Here is a 9,264-nt window from a genome sequence, read left to right as displayed (position 1 = left end):
ACTCTGCATAAAGATATGTCATCCATTTTTGTTCCTCGTTTTTCTTAGTTTGAAGTCGCACCTTATAGGCTTTCATAAGTGCGTCTAGAGGTTCATTCACTTTTTCAACTAGTACAGATCCTCTAGACTTTGCACTCTTTGGTCTCTTTTTCTCATTAGGTTCTCTGGTCACAGGGATTTCCAACTCAAGGTTATTTTGATTCTCTAATCTATCTAACATGTCCCTAGTTCGTTTTAACTCCTTCTCAATGGCTATCTAGATATTCACGTTCCTTCCTAGCTTTCATGCGTGCCTTCCTAGCTTTCTAGGTGTTTCGTTGACTTTTTTGTTCATTACTAAGCGCACCTCTTTTAGGTTCCTCAATTATCGGTTCTTATCTTTCTTTTTGAGCTTTCACTCTTGTGATGACATGTATAGGTATCACCGTTTCATTTTTTCAACCGCTACTTTCATGGGATCTCCCCCATTATGTTTAATGTAGTTTTCACTATTTTATTTGGGTTTTTCGGACAGTCGATGATCAAATGAGTAATGCCGCAATATGGACAATACACATTCACTCTCATGATCTTTGTGTGAGAGGGAATTCTTTTATAAGATGGTCACCACCACACTTGTAGCACAATCCTAAAGATTGGCTAGGCGCTCCTAGAGACGCTCTCTATTGATAGACAGGTCTTGGTTCTGTTAACCCACCATTGGCTATGAACAACAATGTGCATTCATCCAAACTATATCTACCTTCTCTTGCATCATGAGCTATTGTTGGTGGTCCAACATTCCCAATCATGCTCCAAGGTTCAAATTATTTTGGCTCTTCGGGTGGATAGTATGTTGAACTAGCCCCGTATTCACTTGGCTCTTTGTAATACACAGCCACTAAAGCTTGTTCCTTTGATTCCTCTATAGTGGGTGTATATCTAATGCCAATTGGTCATGTTCCTAGCAAAGGTGGTTGTTGCTCCAAAACTGGCTGTGGCCGTTCAATTCCTCCTAATCCTGGTAAATTTCCTACCGTATACCTAGGCATTGGTGGTACCTGAGGAGGTGCTACTTGGTCTGGTGGGGCATACTGCAGCTCTCTCACATAACCCTTGTTGTAGTGACACTCTTTTTCAGTGTGATTCCTCCATTTCTACTAAATGGCACACCACTTAGGCTGCTTAGCTTGTGGCTTAGCAACAAATGGGCTTATCCATTTGAGAACTTCCTCAACAAGTTTCTCGTGATTTATCAATACCTCGCTCTTTTGTGCTGACTTTGTAGACTTAGCTCCACTTTGCTGTGATGATGAGTCATTTCCCTCTAAGTCATTGTAGTCGGCTTCCTTGTAGACAACACAATTGTCTACTGGGTATAGAGCCTCCTTGGTCAACTCGTTTAAACTTGAGCTCTTCTTCAAATCCTTTTGAAGACCTGCATTTCTCAGTCCTTAGATAAATATCAGCAGGAATTGGGACTAAGTTGGTAATTCTTTTGCAAGGAAGAATTTTATGTAGAGCTTCAACCTTAAGCCTACCTTTCTAACGAATTATCCCTCTTTCTGCTTGAACTTATGGATTTGTGAGACTGTATTATGAGCTATCCCTCTTTGAGAGAGTTCCTCGATAAACTCATCAAATACCTCCTCCATTGATTCAGAATTTCTATGTTCAACAGAGTCGAACCAGGTGGTGTCATCCTCCTCTAGGGTTATGAACACCACTCTCATCCATTCTCTCAAATGAACACATCCCAGGCTAACAAGCAAGCAAAGTATTTATTGACGCTTGGCCTCTCACCATGAAAGCTGTAAGAAGAGACCCACATAACCAAGCAAATCCCCACACACACTCAAGGTATCAAGCAATGGCTATGGCACACAGAAAATCATCATCTCCATCATCCTCACTGTCTCCCTTGCCTTCCATGGATATGGCAAGAAAGCACGCATAGAATAGAGAAGCAAGATTTCTGCCAATGCAAGAGAGTTTGAAAAGACTCATGTTAGAGAAGTTAAAGGTAGAGAGAGACTCAACTTTCAACCACCTTTCACAATACTTCCCCAATTTCCCTTTCTTTCTTGATATTCAAATTTTGAAATGAGTACAATATTGGCTAAGGTATTCGACCTTTCATTTTGCACCTAAAAAAGAACTCCTAGAACCCTTCAATTTTTGAGATACATTGCACATTTCGGACATGGAATTTTACACTTTGTGGACCCGCTGAATATGCCAAACCAATTTACAACGCATTTTACGATGGAAATATCAGTTTTATGAATTCTTGTAGCCTAAATGCTAAAGGTTTGCCATTACAGTCCATAATATGTGCCAAATTGCTCAAAAAAATAGGCGTCATCAGGTAAACTCAAATCCTGCAAACTATGTGGAAAAGTCCGTGTTAACTGAGCCGACGTCAAATCTACTAAAGACCGAGCCTTACAGATGCACATCAAAGATCAACATGAAGAAGCAGTAAAGATTGGAGCTACACATTTTTCACATTTTCCAAAAATGGTAATGTATTGTAAATTCTCGATTTATTTCAAGCCATTGTACTATTTTTAATGTGTTACGGGCTTAATGGGAGTTCCAAGCTGTAAAGGACAGGTTAGTTAGTGTGCTTAGGTTATAGAATCAGTAAGTGGTGAAGCCCTAAAGGCCTTGGGTGCCCGAACATTGCATAATTTACCCTAGGTATATAAGGCAATGTGTAAAAGAAATTAGGGTTCTCAAGATCATTTGTTGAGACCACTCGTTGGTGAGAGCTCATGAGCTGTGTGGCTATGAATCCTTGAGCTTCTCCTTGCTCATGTGACTTGATTAACACTAATCACTGCTTAATTCTCTTTCACTATGGCTCTCTCATACTTCATGTGATTGCTAATGACGCTTTGATTAGCTAGATCGTAGCTAATTAGTGGTTATTCCCTCTCTAATCTTGTGTGATTGCTCCTTTTTCTTATGTGTGTATGTAGGTTTCATTGGAGTGTGGTGCTCAATAGATCTATGTGTGTGTGCTTGTTATTAGTATGTTACATGATAGGATTAGTGATATGTGCGTCTTGTAATCATTAGTGTGTGTGATTGGGTTGATTTAGGTGAAGGGAAGTGGATGTGGAGATTGCCAATCAATGTGGTTTAGCTCCTCCATAGGCCAAGAAGCTTACCTCATAGAGTCACCATTCGAGTTGCCATGATTAGCTCACTAATTGTGTGAGTGTCTCCACGCCCTAGCCGGGTAGCTCATCTCTCCGGATTGATAATTTTGTTGGTCGTTCGAGCTAAGCTACGATGGTACCCCCAACATTTGGCGCCATTTCCAGGGATGATGGCCTACGCTAGTGTAATTATGGCATAATCGGATGTGTTTCCTCACTAATTTCACTTGTGTATTTATGGTTTTGTGGATTTTGGATGTGTGTGCATGAAGCAATGTGTTCATTTTTCCCTAATTTGTCACCATATCTTGCCAATTGTGTGTCTACACACTCTAATTTCACACTAACCTCTTGCTAATTTCACTAATTTTTTTTCTAACTTACACATTAATTTTCTACTAAGGATTGGAGATTCCAACCGTTCAGCCGATCTTCATTGGAAAAGTAAACAAGGTGATATTCTCAACCTCCCTAGAATCTAAACATGTGTAGAGATGAGTAGAGATGCCATGATGATGATACAACACCATATCGATGCTATGCTATGCTATGTTAATTAACACCATGTCGATGCTCTGTTATGCTTTGAAATTTTTTGAAATGTTCATTTTCATGCCGTCGTAATGCCAAAATTTTTCAGATTTGGAGGCGTATGGAATTGACAAGTTCAATTGCTAATTGGTGAATGTACATTGCTAACCGTGTGCCGAATTGATCTAATTGCATGATTGAATGGTGTGCATTCTATTTGAGTGTGTGTATACCTAATTTTAGGTGTGTATGCACTATTTTTCTTGTTTGTGCACCTCAATATCAATGTGTATGCACTATTTTGCTTGTTTCTGCACCTCAATATCAATGTGTGTTTAATGATTTTTCAATTGTGATTATTGATTTGTGTTGTGTTCATGCCCAATTAGAGATGTGTGAATTCAAATTGCAATTTCGACAAGATTAACCATTGTGTGTGAGCACCTAAAAATTGGTAAAAAATACCAATTATTAGTGTGTGTGCACCCAAAAGTGTTTAATGTGCATGATTAATTCTGCTATAATTACTATTATCTAATTCTCCTAAATAATTTTCTCATGTTAAACTGATCATTTAATATGGGAAAGTACCAAGGGAGAAAAAGCTAGAATATTGGTTAGGTTGGCAGACCAGTCACAGTAGGGATCCAAAGGAAGGAAAATAGGGATCCAAAGGGGGGGGCATCTACAAGAGAGAAATGTGCAACAATGGGCTTCAAAGACCTTAAGGTTTGGCCCATTAAGACTTTCAAAATAGTAAGGTTCCAAAATTCAAAGGTAAGGTCCAATGGTCAAAACCTAGGAAATATTGGAAGCTTGTAAGAAGACTCAAAAGTCTTCCCACATCCCTATCTTGATGGGGGCGAGCCCTTTTAGTAGGGGATGAGAGAGAAACACACACACACTCTAGCAATCTCACTTTACACAAAGGGAATAGGGGACACATGTCAGCTCCCTAGCCCAGTTGCCCCAAGGGTGCTGATGGGGGCTTTTCACAAGCCAAGCTCCCATACCCCTCTTCTCTCGTCCCCACCCCATGAAAACCCCCTCTTAGGGAGGGAGTGATAAAAGGCATTGGAAAAAGTAAGAAAAAAAATAAATTATGATAATGTAAATATATAAGAAAGGTAAAATAGGCCACCTCATGCCTGCGGGGTAGCCCATCCCCACCTTGCCTCCTTTTTCTTCACTGTTGCCCCGCCGGGTGTCCCTTTTCCTCTCCTCCACTCAAAAGGTCAATCCCCTCTCTCTTACCCTTGTCCTTTATCCTTTCTCTCTCCCCTCAAGCTACCCCACCTCTCACCAATAATGCATTATAACTCACCAATAATGCACCCTAACTCACATGCAACTTACCCTATCTTTCAAAATAGTATACCCCACCCCCTCTTTCTCTCTCCTATCATATCCCATGACCCAAATACCCCCCTCTCTCTCTCTAAAGGGCGCCATGTCTCTTGTCTTGTAGCTAAATAACCTCTCCCACACTCACACACACTCAGTTTCACTGAAAAAGGTGCCCACAGACCCATCCCCACCCGGTGGTTACCTGATTTTTCTTGTGTTCACACACATCTGCACACAGATTCACCTCTGAACACACTCCCCTCTCTCCCCTCTTGTAACTACTTTATTCTCCATGTCACCTCTCACCTTTTTTCATCAACCCATCTCTCTCTCTCTTAGTCTCTTTCTCATGAGACTGCTGTTCTGGCACATATACACACAGCCAGACAAGTGGGACCCACAGTCACATGGCCTATGTAGATAATGATTTCTTCATTTCTAAATTCTAGAATTTCTCCCCCCTCCTTCCCTATATAAGGAGGGGTCACCATCACACTAAATACACACACACCATCACCAAAGAGTACACTATGCACTGTGTGTGCCTAGTGCACACACACACACCCACAGCATCACCATCACCGCAATCACCATGCTCGTCTTGAGCATGACCTCTACACCCTTGGGCTATGGAAGATGAAGGGAAACTAAATGAAGGATGATGGCCATAACCCTCGTGCGAGTCTTCGCCATCAACTCCCACCTATCCGCCATGTGCTCTACCACGCTCTCCCTTCTCATTCCCCTACCCTATGCTCCCCATTTCATCGCCTTATTCTCTAAATAAAGCTTGAGGTTTTGTGAGTATGTTTTCTTGCAATGTTTTGCCCATGTGAGGTGTGCGGAATCGCCACTTAGTCTTGTGTTTGGAGTGAGCTTGTGTATGTGTGAAGGGTGTGCGGATTCGCCATCCTTTTGTGGTGCCTAAGTACTAAGCCGCTATACCCCCTCCCTCACTCTCTCTCTCTCTCTCTCTCTCTCTCTCTCTCTCTCTCTCTCTCTCTCTCTCACTTGATCTCATTCCCTTTCCTCTTCATCATTACTCCCAAGCATCCATCTCTCTTGGATGAAAACTTTGTTATGGTGGTGTGTTGTTTGCGTCCTAGCCGCTGAAGCTAGGTGGTGCCCCCTGTTTGCTTTACCATGACAGGCTCGAGGCGCGCCATTCGGTCCCCGGTGTTTTAGAGGCCATCGGGGTTTGGGGTTCGCTTTGCTCCCGTCATTTGGTGCCCCCACTGAGGATCTTTTCATGAAACCCTTCAGTTTACAAGACTGAAACCCCTAAACTATTGTGAATGGATGAATGGCTAGCAGGATTTGCTAATTGGACGACAGAAGAAGAAGAGCTCCAAGCACAACTAGACGAACTTCGCATCTCCATCGAAGCTCGCGTGCAGGGCGTAACGGTAATCGATTTGCAGTGGGAGAGTCAACCAACACGCCAAACCCAGTGGATATACATAGGCCAAGTGCCAAGAAGAAGAAGGAGAAGGTCGAAACCATGTCTGCAACCTACAACCAACCCACAACAACAAAATGGAATGAGCTCTACACAATAGAGAATCAACACTATTCTACTTTGAGAATCGGGTAACTCAAGTCACTGAGGTAATTATCACAGTTAGTTTTCAAGTCGCACCTGATGCTGCAGCACAGATAACGGAATCATTGGCTCACACTCTCACTAGAGAAACTAGGGATCTACTGAGTTTGTTTCAGGAAACAACACCACCCTCTCCCACAAGCTTGGACAGTGACTAAGCACCTCTAAGCTTCACATAAATCAGTACAACCTACCTCAAGACATATCACACATACCAATACGTGTACGCTCAATCAAGGTAATACTGGATTTGAAGGATCACTATCAGCACGTCATTGACACCATGCTGGGTGGGGAGCGATTTTTTGAGGTTCTGGCATCAGATCAACCATTTGTCTTACCTTTGGTACAAGGCAATGTACCATTTGAAGTTTTAATCTATGTCCTAGTATAAGAGGGTATACACGCCTCCTTGTAAATAAGAATTTTTTTTTTCCAAGTTAAGCAGTGTGTCTTTCTAGCTCTCTCTCAGTAATCATGGCAAGTGTAGCATTTCCAACGTTTAAAGGAAAGAAGGGGGAGGATTTGGTAATAGACTTCCTAGATGACTTTGAAGTAGCATGTGTAGTGAGCAACAAAGATACGAATGAGTCCCGGGTTAGAATCTTTAAGCATCTCATGAAGCTAGAAGCTAGATCATGGTACAATGCACTTCCACAAGCAACCAAGGATGATTGGGAACCCTTAAAAACCTTTTTTAAGAGGCGCTTTGGGGGAGGTACCACTTCAGAAAAGTTGTGGGACAAGTTGAGAGACTTGAAGCAGGAGGGTCTTTTAGAATATGCCACCTATGAGTCCAAATTTGTGGATTTGTGGGAACGGTGGGTTGAGTCATTGGCAAGGGGGGAAGCCGCACCCGATTTTCTAAAAAAAGATCGGTTCACGCATGGCTTATGGCCGCTTCTCAAGGAGAAGGTGAAAGATAGATTCCCGGCTACGTCCGAGTTAGCCGTTGAGATTGCTCGCCTTAAGGACAAGAAGCTGCGAATGAAAGCCAAAGAAACTGAGTCAACAGAAACAGCAACATCACGTCGACCAGCAACTACAAAAACCACCATTCCACCACCACCACCGGCTCTTGGGGTAAGAGATGACCAACAAGATATGTTGGCCCATATTACTGACCAACTGCAGAATTTGTCTGTCCACTTAATACAACAAGGGAGGAGTCAAGAAAGAGATCAAGACCCTGGAAGAGCACGACGACAAAACAGGGAGTATCATTGCTACAACTGCGGAGAAGACGGTCACGGTATGTACTACTGTCCCAAACCACGACAAAACTATAATAGAGGAGGTAGGAGGAACCAATTGTCACCCCCTAGAGAAAGAACACCCCCACCCCGAGCACCAACCCCACCAACACAAATTCTACGTCCACCCTAAACACCACTACAAGCATCCATTCCACCAGCCCCACCACCTGATCGCCCTGTAAACATCATAAGGCTAGAAGAGAAAGGAAAAGACGTAGTAGTGGATCCACCCAGAGCAAAGGAGAGGGACAAGGGTAAGGAGAAGGTAACCTTTTTAGAACCACTTGAGGCCATGACTGTGAAAAGAGCTAGGAGGGAGAAGGCTACACAATCAGATGATGAGAGAAGCATGAGAGGAGAAACTAGCAAGTGGCCATCCAGGCCACGACGGAAATTGGGCATCACCGACTTCCAGCTAGGGGAAAGTTCTAAGCCCTATGATCTAACATTGGATGTGTCAAAGCAAGGACCGAAGATTACATGGCCACAGCTGCTACATCTTGCACCAAAAGTAAGGCGACAATGGTCTAAAATGGTAAGTACAAGACGCTCCAAAACAAAGGTAGCCGAAGCAATTTCGGGATGCAACATGGATGACATCCTTCCAATTGTCAACGTAAACATAAAGGAAAGAGGGTTGGAAACACCTACAGTGATGGAGGTGAACAAATCTTTGTAATGAGCGAAGCTATGATGCTTCGATTAGGGCTCGAGGTTGACAGGCCTTCTCCATGCAAGGCAAAGATGGCAAACAACGCAAAAGTAAAGTGTGTGGGTGTGGTAAGTGCCGTGAAAATCAAAGCTTTCAACACTGAGGTAGAGGTAGATGTTTTTGTAATGCCTACTAAGGGGGAGGGCTATCCACTAATTTTGGGAAGGCCATGGTTGATGGCCATGAAGGCAAAACAGGACTGGGGTACTGGCCTTCTACGCATGACCGGTAAGAAAGGGGAGACAATCTACTACGACATGAGGATTGGCAAGCAGAAGCAAATGAATCTGGAAACATCCGCAGATGAAACCACTAGCGAATCTTCCAGTTCTGAGGAGGAGACCACATCCACCGACGAAAGTGACAGTTCCATTGATGTGATGGGTATCATTATGAAGGATCCACAAAGGGTAAGCACAACTGGTGATCCATCACCAAAAGGGCAACCCAATGAAGAGGAGAGAAAATCACTTGGCCTAGGAGGAAGTAGGTTGAAGGGTATGTTGTCTACGGAATTAACACTTGAGGAGAAAGATAGTTTTTTGCAAATGTTGATGGGATTTCCTAACCTGTTCATTGACAACTATGAAAGAATCACAGGCATTAGAGTGGTGGAACATCATATTAAGCTGAAGGAAGGGGTAAAACCAGTTGTGCAAAAGCTACGAC

This window comes from Adiantum capillus-veneris, chromosome 28 (assembly GCF_014529385.1).
Source record: "Adiantum capillus-veneris isolate H3 chromosome 28, ASM1452938v2, whole genome shotgun sequence".
In the NCBI taxonomy this organism is placed as follows: domain Eukaryota; kingdom Viridiplantae; phylum Streptophyta; class Polypodiopsida; order Polypodiales; family Pteridaceae; genus Adiantum; species Adiantum capillus-veneris.
Note: the sequence above shows the minus strand (reverse complement) of the source record.